We start from the raw sequence: 13,967 nt of genomic DNA, 5'->3' as shown, positions 1-13,967 counted from the left end.
AGCAGTTCCTTTCTTTCTCCACACTTTGGCCTTTCCATCACTTTGGTAGAGATTAATCTTGGTCTAATCAGTCCATAAGATTGTGCTATAGATCTTTTGCAGCTCATCTCTGTACTTCTTTGCAAATTTCAATCTGGCCTTCCGATTCTTCCTGCTGATGAGTGGTTTGCATCTTGTGGTGTGGCCTCTATATTTCTGCTCTCTGAGTCTTCTTCCAACAGTGGATTGTGATACCTTCACCCCTGCACTGTGGAGGTCGTTGGTGATATCACTTACTGATGTTTTAGGGTTTTCTTCACAGCTCTGACGATATTTCTGTCATCAACTACTGTTGTTTTCCTTGGCCGACCTGTTGGACGTCTGTTGCTCAGTACACCAGTAGTTTCTTTCTTTTTCAGGATATTCCAAATTGTTGTCCTTGCTATGCCCAATGTTTGTCCAATGGCTCTGGTCGATTTTCCTTCTTTTCTCAGCTTGACAATGGCTTGCGTTTCTCCCACAGACAGCTTTCTGGTCTTCATGTTGGTTTATCCTCTTTAACAGGAAATGCAGTCTTTATAGGTTTGAACCAATGATGAAAACTTAGACTAGTCACTAGCTATTTAATGTTTGGACAATCACCCTAAAAGGCAACATCTGGGCAACAAGAAAACATCTGTCAGTCACATGTTCCAATAGTTTTTCTCACTTGAAAAATGGGTGGGTTCAAATAAAGGGTGGTCTGTCCTGAGTTGTTTAACACATCTAGATGTAAATACCATGAAATGAGAGCTGAAATTCTGAACTCTTGTCTCCTACTCATCTTTTGATCTTATACCCAAATGTCTTCAGTGAACAACAAAAACAAAGGAATTTGCCTTACCGTTCCAATACTTTTGTAGGGCACTGTATGCCAATGTTGGATTTATTGCTTGTTTTTGCTATCACAGAGTGGCAAAAAAACAAAATAAAAAAAAACATACATGCAAAAAATATATATACATATTTTTTCTCCTGTTCACATGGGTCAAACATAGCGGTGGCCTGATGCAAATTGATTTCCTCCAGGTTGCACATAAAAATAGCTTTGCCCCCTTAGTTCTGATTTGTTGCACTGATACACCATTCTCTTTATGTGCATTTTATTAGCTACTTTCTCTCATGCTGCCATTTTAATGCAAAACACCAGCTCAGGCTCAGAATAAATAGAGACATTAAGGTAATTTCCCAGCAAATGAAATTGCAGTTCTTTATAGTACATGCACTTTTTTTTGAAGGATTATTTTACAAGAGTGACAGGAAATGTTTTATCTCAGTAAGATCACATTAACGGTACACTACAACCTCTTGGCCTAATCAAGCAACATATTAAACTAAAGGTAATTTTAATTTGCTCATTGTTTTCCCTGAGACCGATGGTTTGGCTTTCAAAATTAAGCCTAATTTAAGAAGAGGAAAAGTATGAGTAGTGAACTATAATACATATCCACATAAAATGGTTGTACATTCATGGTTGTATTATATAACTGTAAGAAATTTGAAAAAGTTTACATAATCATAATAATATGATACAGATGTAATAATGTGCCTTTGAGACCTTAAACATAATCCAACACACACAGTCACCATATCACAGGATCAGAAAACCATGAATTCAATGTTTTAAGCACAAAGATCCATCGCTAAATCTCCGAGGCACAGCCCATCTCTGATTAGCTCGCACATTCTGTGTTGTTTTGGCCTTCATTTCCAAATCTGCTCCTCAAACACCCGAGAACTAAATAGTTTGGGAACATGGTGGGAGTAATCTGACAGAATATATGCAGTTTCATAAGACTAGCCGGGCAGAAAATAGATTGGGTAGTTGTGATCTGGGGGAGTTAGGATGGGAGTGGTGGGGTTTACAGAGAAATAATGTGTCACTCACAGTGCAGAGACTGCTGCCTCTGCAAACAAGGCTGAGGCATGACCCACAGCTTCTTTCATGTGATAACGCCTGAACATTTGTACCTTCCGCCTTCAGCTGCTTCAAATGTTCTTACGGACAAGCAAGCAGAAAAGCAGACTTGATGGGAAAAGAGATCCATTTAGACACATTTTCCCCATCACTCATTTTGTCTGTAGTGCTGTGACATAAGCTCAGTCTTTCTGTATGTGCCTTGACAGAAGTGCAAGGTAATTATTGAAACATATGGATGGCTGGGCCCTCTCTTAACCCTCTCACTAATGATGCGTGGCTATTACAGAAGGGCACGGGAAGGACACTTCTACCATTAACTGATATATCCCACCAGAGATCCATGACGTCTCCTGCACTTGGTGGCTGAAGTGAAGCTGTTAAGAGTTTTAGAGTGACCTTACTCATTCTCAGAAGTATTCCTCAAAACAAACAAAAAAGGGGACCATGAGCCATATGCTGCAAATACAAAAGACGTTTCAGTAAAAACTTGGAACTGTTAAGAACCTCGACTTCAATTACATGATAAAATCTTGAGTCCCCTGAAAATCTTGCTTTTCACTGTAGTTTTCTGATGACTGCCTCACTCTCACCAAAGTGCTGGCCAAACAAAATACTTTTATCATCATCCATTTTGGCTGTTTTGACCTGTTTTCACATCATATTGACATCCCTAGATTATAAGATGAATACAGCCCTGGTTCTTTTAAAAAAGAAAAAGAAAAGTCAACATATTTCTCCTACATTTAAAGCACACTGAACAGTTGCTATTGTATTTCACTGCATGTTGCTTACTAACAGAGTAAAGCAACCACTGATGGATTCAGAATATTTTAAAAGGGTTGCTCTCTGAGGCTGACGGTACTATGGGCTAGCACAGAAAATTACAACAATTGCTTAATCTTTGCTACATCAAAGCCTTTCCATTGGCAGCAGATTCAATTTAACTCTAGACGACCCACTTCAACTCCATTAACTTTCTGTGCTGAATGGAATCAGGGAAGATGCTTCCCCATAATGCCAGCTCGCTTAGGGCAATTTTTCAGCTTGGAAGCTGCAGTCCCCTCTGATGTTAATGGACCCAACAGTTACCCTCCCCAGTCCATGCAAAACACGCATACATCCCCCAGGTACATCGCAGTGTGACCTAGCCAACTGGAGCTTTTGTCCATGTGGTCTTGTGGCTGTGGGCAAAACTGATGCTGCTACACAATAGACTAAAAGCTTTGCCGGACAGCAAGAGTCTCCAACATAATAGCTGTAGACAGTCCAGGAGCAGTAGTTGAAAATAGCTTCACTCCTTCAGTTACATACACAATTCAGCTGAAAGGGCCTTTTGCTATATGGACCTACACATCAGCAGCAGCTACTTGGAAGACCTTCTAAATATTTGCATTAGACCATCAGTAAAATGTAAAGTAGCTGTGACATACATACATAACATTTTGCTCAAAAGCTCAACTCTAAGTACAACTCTAAAAAAGTTTATTATTAGACCGTGTGTGTGTGTGTGTGTGTGTGTGTTATCGAGTGCCTTGACACAACCTTGCTGGGCTGTTGATTTTGTCTTCAGGCAGTGTACAGTAGATAGAGTGTACTAGAAGTCCAGCTGAGTGGGTGAAACTACAGAAAATGAAAGCCAGCAAGTACATCTGTTCAGTTCTTCTTAGTGAAAGTTTTTAGTCCACCAGTCTCTATGGACCTCAACACATCTCCTCACCTCAACATATATTCCAACTGGCACATAGCACACATATTTGATTGGTCCATAACACCAGAGCAGTTCTCACATCCATCTCTCCCAGTTGCTAATTGAGACGGAGAAGAGGAGAAAGACTTCAGCCATTCCATTCTCTCCGTAAACGACTGTAGGACGCTGGAGACCAGATGGTCCCGTCTGCGAATGTCACTGGTGGCCAGTTGTTACATTTGACAACGTGGGCTGATCTGGCAAGTATCAGTACACTTTTGCTGCCTTCAAGAAAGAGCAACTGGGAAAATAGCACTTGGATTGATTTCATCCCTCATTCGGCGAACAGCAAATATTTTTGACAAAGACATATGGCGTAGAGAAGTGCACAGCAGCAGGCTGCCTAGCCTCAAGCCTGAGCTGTTTTCGCTTGATTGTTTCAGGCAACATGCGCACAAGCAATGCATGCAATGTTCGCAAGAAGCCAGGCAGGCAGGCAGGCAGGCAGGCAGGCAGGCAGGCAGGCACAACTCTGCTTTGGCTCAAACACAGAGGCACATGATAAATCTCTGCAGAACCCTAAATATTCCTCCCTTACAGTGTTCTTCCAGGAACCTTTTCCTCTTTTTTTTTTCTTTTTTTTTTAACCAAAGCCTCATAATGTTTGCAAATATAATTCAACACATTGCTTCCTGCTACTGTTATTAAATCATGTTCATCAGCCTACATGAAGTCAAACTATTTGTCTCCAGACCACAACACTGCTTGCCAGATGTTGGCTGTAATATGTCAGTAAGGAAGTAACAGTGCTGCCTCGAAACTCCACCTAAGTCACCCTGTCTTCAGCTGAACCGATCTTTAAGAAATAGAGTCTTTCACCTTCAGTCTATTTGGAATTGGGGGGAACCAACCTGACGTTCAAAGTTGCTTGCTGAAGCAGAGTCCCTGTCTGGGCTTTGGCAGCTGGACTGATAGCCAGCCCTGTGGAATGGCAGCTGTTGAAGGGCTTTTTAAATTGCACCCAGGTTGATGGGTGGCTGTCAGGAGGGCAATGGACAGAGAATTTCGAAAGAGGGAGGGGAAAAGATCAGGAAGGGGGGTTGGGGAGGGAAGATGGTTGAGGACAGTGACCCTGACGCCAAGGTGTACAGAAAAAGAAATGTCTTGAATCCTGAAAAATTTAAGTACATGAACTGAAGGCAGGTGGTGAGTGGGGTGGGGGCGGGGAGCACTGGTAAGGTCAAAGCACTTTCTTTGCTACTAGATCGCTTGTCAAAGATGCACATGGAAATGTCAACAGTGCTCTCATTTTACTTTTCATAGTGATTTACAGTAGCTTCTCTGCCATTCAGATCTTACCATCCTTTTAATTACAATAGCTAAGACGGGTTTCCACAGGCTTTTGAATTAAATCGTTTTGAGATACTGCATTTTGCCTTTTACAGTGCAGTGGAACACTGTGGGTGTCATATAATGTGACTCTTTCAGCCTCACTGGCTAATATTGCCTTGCTGTGGTTGTGCTGCGCAACAGATGGTGTTTTAAGAAGGTCATCACGTCTATTTCCCCAGTTGTTACACGTGCTAGTTTCATTACTTGGGGATATCTAAGGCATCATCTAAAACCTGTCAAGGTGTTGTCAAACTGCAGCTGAATAGACGCAGTGCTTGTTAAATCTATTAGACTCTGTGGAGTTTTTAAGATTGAAATGTACACTATACACTGTGCAGTAAATTAGTTTAACAAACTATCTAATTAGTACTGTTAAGCGCACTATCTTAGCATACTGTGGAATGATGAGCAGTACTGTACTAAAGTGAACACAGGCTTGGGCACCATTAAATGTGTCTGTCTATTTTAGGGAAGGAACCTTATTGTCTAGAGCTATTCTCAGTTTCTGACAGGCAAAAGAATTTTCAGTTGGGATTTATTTTCTGCATCTCCACATATTCCCACAGTATTCAGCATTTTAAAAAACTGACTCATTTCCCTCTGTATCTCCAACCAACTGGCCCTGTGAGGTTCCGATAGTACCAGAGTGGCTACATTCATGGCCATTTATTAGCCATAAATCTACAAAGGGCGGTAGGACCTCTGACAGTTGGCTCTCTTATTGCCTGCTGATTGCTGGAGTGTACCTATTAATCATTTTATGTATTCCCCACCGGTCAGGAAATCTTTTTAGTGGAGGGATGGATCCGACACAATGGGGGTACCATTTTCCTCTTTCCTAACCCTCCGTTGTGTTTTGCTCTCTCTCATTTGCTCCCTCCAAAATTATGTTCTCATTACATTCCTCTAGTGCGAGACATAGCTGATGCTGAGCATCATCTTTATAAGATTAATTCAAAATGGATTTTTTAAACTCAAGTATATCAGATTTGCAAAATGTCAGTGTTCACACATAACAAGCTGGCATGTAGACAATATTGAGTTCATGGTAATTATGAAAACAGATCGAATACTATTTTATATATTAAAATGAGAAAGGATTTGTCATATCCTGGAGAAAAAAGAGGGCAAACCTCAGCCACGAACTCCCAAAGTACAGACAGCATATTAGGCGTCCCACCATGGACACTAACACACCACTGCTACACTACTTTAAAGGACGCCTATCGCTCTGTTCCCTGTGCAGCCTTGGGACTCTCTGATCATTGTCTGGTTCATCTTATCCCGACATACAGACAAAAAATTTAATCTGCTAAACCTGTTGTAAAGACTGTGAAAAGATGGACCAACAAGTCAAAGCTGGAGTTACAGGCCTGCTTTGACTGCACTGACTGGAATGTTTTTGAGGCTGCAGCCACTGACACTGTAACATCTTACATCAGTTTTTGTGAGGACATGTGTGTACAGACTAAAACCTTCCGCACATACAAGAACCAAGAACCCTGGTTCACAGTGAAACTCAGGCAGCTTTGTCAGACCAAGGAGGAGGCCTTCAGAAGTGGGGACAGAGTCCTGTATAACCAGGCCAGGAACACTCTGACAAGAGAGGTCAAAGCAGCAAAGAGGAGCTACACTGAAAAGCTAGGAAACAGCTTTGCAGCCAGTGATCCTGTGTCAGTGTGGAGAGGCCTGCTGACACTCACCAACTACAGGAGACCATCCCCCAACACTGCTGGTACTCAACAACTGGCAGATGAGCTGAATGTCTTTTAATGTAGGTTTGAAAAACCCACAGTCACACCTCTCCCCCGCTCCAACACCATCTTCAAACAGTCACTTCCTCCTCTGACACACTGCCACCCCCCCTCTCTGACCCCTCACCTGCACTCAATATCTGTGAGGAGGACATGAGCCACCTCTTTCAAAGGCAGAAGATCAGGAAGGCTCCTGGCTCCAATGGTGTGTCTCCATCCTGCCTGAAAATCTGTGCAGACCAGCTGGCCCCCATCTTCACACAGATCTTCAACAGATCACTGGAGCTGTGTGAACATCTCTGGACTAAATGACTACAGGGCTGCCCTGACATCTGTAGTCATGAAGTCCTGAGATGGCCCACCTGAAGGACATTACAGGCCCCTTGCTGGACCCCCTGCAGTTTGCCTACAGGGCTAACAGGTCAGTGGATGATGCAGTCAACTGCATTACATCCTGCAACATCTCAACTCTCCAGGGACATGTAAGGATCCTGTTCGTGGACTTCAGCTCGGCATTCAACACCATCATCCCGGACATCCTCAGCACCAAACTCACCTTCAGGTTTCTGGGATCCACTATTTCCCAGGACCTGAAGTGGGAGCCCAACACGGACACAATCATCAAGAAGGCCCAGCAGAGGATGTACTTCCTGCGCCAGCTCAGGAAGCTCAACCTGCCTAAGGAGCTGCTGATCCAGTTCTACACAGCCATCATCCAGTCTGTCGTCTGCACATCCATCACTGTCTGGTTTGGATCTGCCACCAAAAAGGACAGGAGCAGACTACAACGGACAGTCAGGACTGCAGAAAAAAATCATTGGTGCCAACCCGCCCTCCATTTAGGACTTATACATTTCCTGAGTCAGGAAACATCACTGCAGATCCATCTCACCCCGGACACAATCTGTTCCAGCTTCTCCCCTCTGGTAGGCGCTACAGAGCACTGTATGCCAAAACCAACAGACTTAGGAACAGTTTCTTCCCACAAGCCAATACTCTGATGAACAGTTGATTTCTGACTCACAGTGTCAGGAACAATTCTTGTGCAATAACCCAGTAACTCTGCCTCTAATCAGCCACCTGTTTACTGTCTAACACTTATTATTTATTCACCATTCTCTATTTCAGTGCTGTTCATATGGTTCTATTGTCATATCGTAGATACTGTATACCAAATCCACCTACCTCAAGTCATTACTCCTGCACAAAATACTTATACTTATTTATTCCAGCATCCATTGCATTGCTTCATTGCACTGTGTACATGTATGCATGTATATGTACCTGTATATCACATCCATCTCCGACATGTACGTACTCCTGCGTCCTTTGCACTGTGCTCACTGCACTATTTGTCAATATGTCTATATTGTTTTTGTTCATAGTGTGTATATTTGTGTTGTCTACACTGAAGTCTATGTCTGATTTTATTTTATTTTTATTATTGTGATTTTGTATTTTTGTATGAGTAAGCACATCATGAGCAATGTACAATCCAGAGTCAAATTCCTTGTATGTGTACACGTACCTTGCAATAAAAGCTGATTCTGATTCAAATTACTGTATGCTTTCATTGCATTCAGGCACAGCACCCATAAGCCTGTGTCTGAACAGCTCAGTGATTGTACGCAGGTGAAATGACTGCATACTGTACATGAAACTGTAACCATTTAGTCTCAGTAACTCCATGATATAGCTTGCATATAAACTAGGAATAAATTCCCCTTCAGCATTTTGACAGCAGCTATTCAGATACTTTGCCCTCATACTCTGCAGTCATATTCCTCTGCCAGAATCAATTGCGCTGGCAACCATTGCAAAGCCTGAATTTCATCTCCCAGCTGGAAAAAAAATGGGGGGGGCATATATGCTGTTGATCAGTCACACGACTAATTTTCTCTCCCATCCCTCTCGATTCCCTTTTATAAATGTGAATTTGGTGCTAATCTGCAAGACCTTGAGCGCCTTATGCACACAATCAGCAGTGACGTGCCCACTTTTTTCTCCTTTTTTTGGGGTCAATATCTGACCTTTTGCGTGCCGCCCACATTTTAATTAGTACTAAACTAAAAAGCTACTCCCATTTCCCCTTTTGTTCTCACAGCTCATTTTTCCCAAATGAAATCCATGGGAGATATACCACATTCAAGCAGTGATTGAATATCAGTGGTGATGAAGGGGTTTTGGTAACGGGTTGGAAAATTACAAGGGCTTAAGTGTCAGACACATATGCCTGCCAAATGTAATCAGTGGGTAATAAATGTTTGCCCTTTACACAATAAAAAGCAATGGCAGTGCTGAATGTGTGCTCAGCTGAGGGCAGCAGATAACCGCGTTGTTGTAGCTGTGATTAAAATGATTTCCCAACAACAAAACCTACTGCAATCTTCACCCATGCCTCTTGAACGCTTTCCCACAAATGACATCAACCTTTTATCATAACAGCTTTTATGACATTTATGAATGAAATGCAATCTAACATGCAGATTTTTTGTTTGTTGTTGTTGTCTTGCAGCTCTTGAACTGTTGGGAAGGTTGCTTGAGTGCTAAGAGGTAAGCTTTTGCGATCAAATCCGTTGCAAGAATCGTTGTATAGTCAATAACAAAGATGGGTCACGGCATTTTAAGCTGGGTTTCCATTTCTGCTCAGTCTCAGGACCGTGTTAATGCTGGTTACAGCGGAATGGAGCCTCAGAGGGTAGAGAGTGACGGCCTCTTGCTCTTTTCTCCCCACTGTTTAATTAGCATGGCCTCAGAGACTGGGGTGCCGCTTTAGCAATCACGAATCCTGCCCAGCCAATAAGAACTTGTGTTCAACCACGTCTGACAGAGATAAATGGCATGCCGCAACATCTCAGCCTCGCCCATCATCTCCCATGCAATAGTGCACTATGGAAGACTAGAGGGGTGCCACACATCTAAGTGGGCATGTGGGTCATTGGATAACAACATAAATATTTGTGGGTGTTCAGTTTGTGTGTACACATTGTTTGCTAAATGAACCACATCTGCTTTTGTTTGTACTGTCTAATGCTTGTGTGTTTGCTAAGCACACCGCAAAAGTGTATTAGAAGAATGCCTCATATTTCCTAATTGATACTCTAGGGCTTTGTTTGGTCAATAGGTGAGACAATAGTGGTGGTATCAGGTGGCTCACGTAAGCCAAATCTGAAAAGAGGTTGATATATTACAGTCCGCAAGCTGATCATGGAAAGCATTTTGGAGCTGAAGATTCGATTAAAAGAAAGCATATTTTGGAAAAATTGTCTTTGAAACAAGGGAACTGGTTCATCCGTGTAAAAGACAAGATTAACAGAGAGCTTCCCGCATTACCTAGTCGTCTGAGCCAGATGCTATATATTGTGCAAGTGCTGGCTGATCGGTCTAGAACCACCATGTTATGTGGGCACAGATTCGACACAGACTATACAGGAGACCTTCAGAATATGTAAATGAATCAAACCACCAAGATAATTATACCTAGTGATGTTGAAGGTACCATGTCTAAAGAGGACTTCACAAATCAAAGACACATCAAAGGCAGAAATTTCTGGGAAACAATGATGAGCATGAAATCTTGGCCTTTAGCCTCTCTTGTCTGGTGCTATAAGAATAAGATTTGCTTGCTATCCTTTGCTTTAAAGTGATCCCTGCATTTCTAGGTTGGTTTCTAATTCAAGTGTCTCTCCACCAAAACCTGCAAATCTTTTAAAAGTTTGAGATTGCAGCACAGATGGCACTGAAATAGAAATAGATCCATCTTACCAGCTTAAATCACATAGTAGGGTTGCAACAGAAATCATCACAGTCCACAAATGAAGAAAAACTATTTTTAGACATTTAGTGCTGTTAATAGGCACTGGTGAACTTCCCAGTTAAACACAACATGACTCTCTGAATCACCTGCAAGCAACTGCTAGGTCCAGAAAAAGCTGAACTCATCAGGCTGGACCAAATCACAGTCTCCAGTCCAAACAAGGGAATGTAAGCCTGTAGTAAACACTTCCAGTTTATATAGTGCAGTTTAAAAAATGATTCTGGCTTAATAGATGTTTACATTAAATTAATTTCCTTTAGCTGATTAATATGCATGCTGGTCCAGATAAACAGATCTGTTCTGGCTACGTGAACCAACTCATGTTTGGAAAATTCCAGTCAGAAAGTAATGGATTGCCTGTTCCTGTTTGCTCAATTGTGTCAGAGAAGCCTTTTTAAGTTGTTGTTCACCACAAGACATGAACTGCGCTTTATTAATTGTGCCACTCGTTTTAGTTTCAAGTTTTTAAAGTCTTTTAAAGGGGACCTATTATACTCAAAATAAACAATGATTTTCTATCTTATATGGGCCCTTCACATAGGCCCTCATTTCAGCCTCTGTCTGAAACAAGCTGTGGATGCTTCTGTCTCTTGAACTCGCCCCATGTTGTTGGGTAGACACGGACTGAGCGTAGCGGCTGCCAGGAGGATGGGGCTGCGCGTTAATTTTTTGGTGTGACCGGTGTTCTGTGCCTGGAGCAAATGACCATATATGGAAATATATCTATATGGATATGAGGTTTTGTCTCACAGGAATTTCTTTCAAATACATTTCCCTCATCATTGTAAGTTTGGGCCAAATTTAACATGAACATCTGACATTGTAACATTATAGATATGACAGGAAACAAGGAAAGGCATAATCGGTCCCCTTTAATGCCATCAACATCTCTATCTATAAACATACTATAAGTAGGGTTTCTTTATTATTAAAATGACTGCTCCTATATCCTGACACATTCTTATGACTAAAATACACTTCACTTGTGGGGTGGTTTCAGCAGTAATTGCTGCAGCCATTTCCCCGTGTCTCCTGTTTCAGTAGATCATAGGAAGGGAACAGTTTGTAGCAGTGGGGGCATAATTAGTGATAGGCCTTGGACATGTCATACTCTGTTAGTCAGCCTCACTTTAATTCCTTTGTCTCCTCTCTGCTCATAGCATTTACTCAGGCTGTGTATATGTAAGTGTGTATCTTTGCCCAGGCGTTGACTGTGTGTGTGTGCATACTTAATGTATCTAGTAAAATTTCTTTTGACCCTTGTGACAATACAAGAAAGATATTTTATCAGGATGCATGTTTGTGCTTAAATGCTAATGTTTGTCCTTTCTCTCGGTACTAAGATACCTGTGTGAGTGCTCGTTTGATTTCCTGTAGAATAAAAGAAAAACAAATCATCAATTTTGGCTTTGTCTCTAAAGCTAGAAAGGCTTCAATATTCAGCTGGCTTATGAGGCTCATTTTGGCTTTAATTAGAGGAAACCTTTTTGGGCTTTCTATATTCCTTTTTAAGCAGTTCCCTGTAGCAACACAATGCACAAAAAGGGTTTTGTATGATGCCAAAAAGTAGACTGATTACAGTCAAAGGACGTTTTTTAGCATGATTGAGTGTGTGGAGTTTGCAGAGGGGTTCCTCAACCTCGGCTGTCGACGTGAGGGCGGATGAAAGACGCTTTGAGGATACCGTATACGGCTAGGAGGAAAAGCTTTTCCTGCCACCACCTTCCTTAGCTTTTCTCCATTTTTCCTCCTCTCCTTCATCTCCCTCCTTTCTACCCTCTCTCATCCTCTTGCTACCCTGCCCCTCCTCTTGACTGCTTCTACCCTCCCTCTGTTGTTTCCCTTTCCAATTTTCCCTATACATCCAGCCCACTCTTTCTCTGGAGCCTCTGTCTCTGCCATAGCTGTCTTCATGCCGGCACTCATCTGTATCCGCTCCTCTCTCACTCGTCCCTCTTTTACTTTTATCCTTTCACCCTTTTTCCCATCTGAGGCTGATGACAGTAGTGAAGGACACTGCCCACAGCATGATGATTAGTCTAAAATACATTCCCAGAAATCAGGGATTACACAGACATGAATTAAATTCACACCCCCATTTCATTTATGTTCATAACATTTGCTGTTACAAAATACATTTCATGCTGAAGTATAGTTTGTGTAGCTGTTGTGTAACTGATTTCAACATGTAAATTTTATAAATGTGGAGCACAGGGTTCAGGTGTGTGCCAAGAGCCCTTTTAGGTAATATTCCTTCAGCTATAGCACATGGCACCTCTGCAGATAGCAACGCTTGGGCTTCTGTTCTTTCATCACGCTATGTTAGCTTTACAAAGAAAGGAAAGGGGAAAAACCCTGCAGGGTTTGGAAGTGAACCTTTAAAGTAAAGTCAGTAAAGTCAAAGGAATAGCCAGATTTATACAGCTCTGCTTGACGGGATTATTCCTTAGGTAACCTCCTGGGCAGAAGTATGTATCACTTCTATCTAATATGAAGTATCTGGAGTAATTAGTTTAGAAAAACCAAAGCAGAAAATTCCACAGTTGAGTACAAACCTACTAGAAAAATAACATTTCACAAGCTAGGAATGTAATTTTCTAAATGGATACTCCTACAGGTCTTGTACTGTAGCAGGTGTGCAAATGATATCACCATATCTGTGTGAATAGTACCTACATTCTGTGCATATTTATGAGAATATCCCGTTCCTGTTCAGCATAAACATAAATGCTATGTAATAAAGATTGTATCAGGGTTGTGATGTTATGACTCTAGACCTTTATCCTTTCCATTATCCATAATCAGAAGACAGACTTTGGTTTATTCAGACTTCAGATGCACATCAAAGTCCACTAGTTGCACAAAGCTTTCTTGTTCTTGGCTATATTTATTAAGGGGGACTTCTGTGTATTAGGAGGAAATTAGGACTGCTTTCAAACTAACAAATATGGCTGACTGAGATAAAGCTCCACACTGCCTAGCAGCCTAGCTGGAACAATTTAACAGGGCATTTTAAATTCAACATTTAGTGAAGAAATAGCAGAGAAAATATGCCTTTTCATGAGGTTACTGTGGTCTCTAAAAACTCTCTTTCCGTTGCTTCTCCATAAATTTGTGAACAAACAACACATTATGGGTAATGTTTTCCTCCTTTGTGTTAGTTGTCAGCAGGTGTGGTTAATTGTCAACCACACACTGAACACTAAACACTGAAACATAGCACAAAGAACTTTGTTCTGACTCTTGATAGCATGTGGGTGGGTTGGCTGACTTTTTAAGCTTGAAAGGTGAAAGTTTATGTTTTCTGAAACTCATATTAGAGTGGTAAAAGAGCAAGATGAAGACTGACCTGACATTCGTTTGTGGAAACCAGTGCCT

At 41.7% G+C, this 13,967-nt stretch overlaps 1 protein-coding gene across 29 annotated transcripts in view; it reads left to right on the top strand.

The window, feature by feature from the left end:
• LOC119912904 (receptor-type tyrosine-protein phosphatase delta-like) overlaps positions 1-13,967 on the top strand; it is a 371,622-nt gene that overhangs the window by 209,965 nt on the left and 147,690 nt on the right. For all 29 annotated transcript variants that reach the window (XM_038732142.1, XM_038732135.1, XM_038732138.1 and 26 more), the window contains exon 9: positions 9,288-9,325. The gene's annotated coding sequence lies outside the window, so the exon portion shown is untranslated. The remainder of the gene's footprint in view (positions 1-9,287; positions 9,326-13,967) is intronic.

This window comes from Micropterus salmoides, unplaced genomic scaffold (assembly GCF_014851395.1).
Source record: "Micropterus salmoides isolate LMB-PRFRI ecotype aquatic unplaced genomic scaffold, ASM1485139v1 Ms_hic_scaffold_2, whole genome shotgun sequence".
Classification (NCBI taxonomy): Eukaryota; Metazoa; Chordata; class Actinopteri; order Centrarchiformes; family Centrarchidae; genus Micropterus; species Micropterus salmoides.
This window is presented reverse-complemented; position numbering and strand designations above follow the sequence as displayed.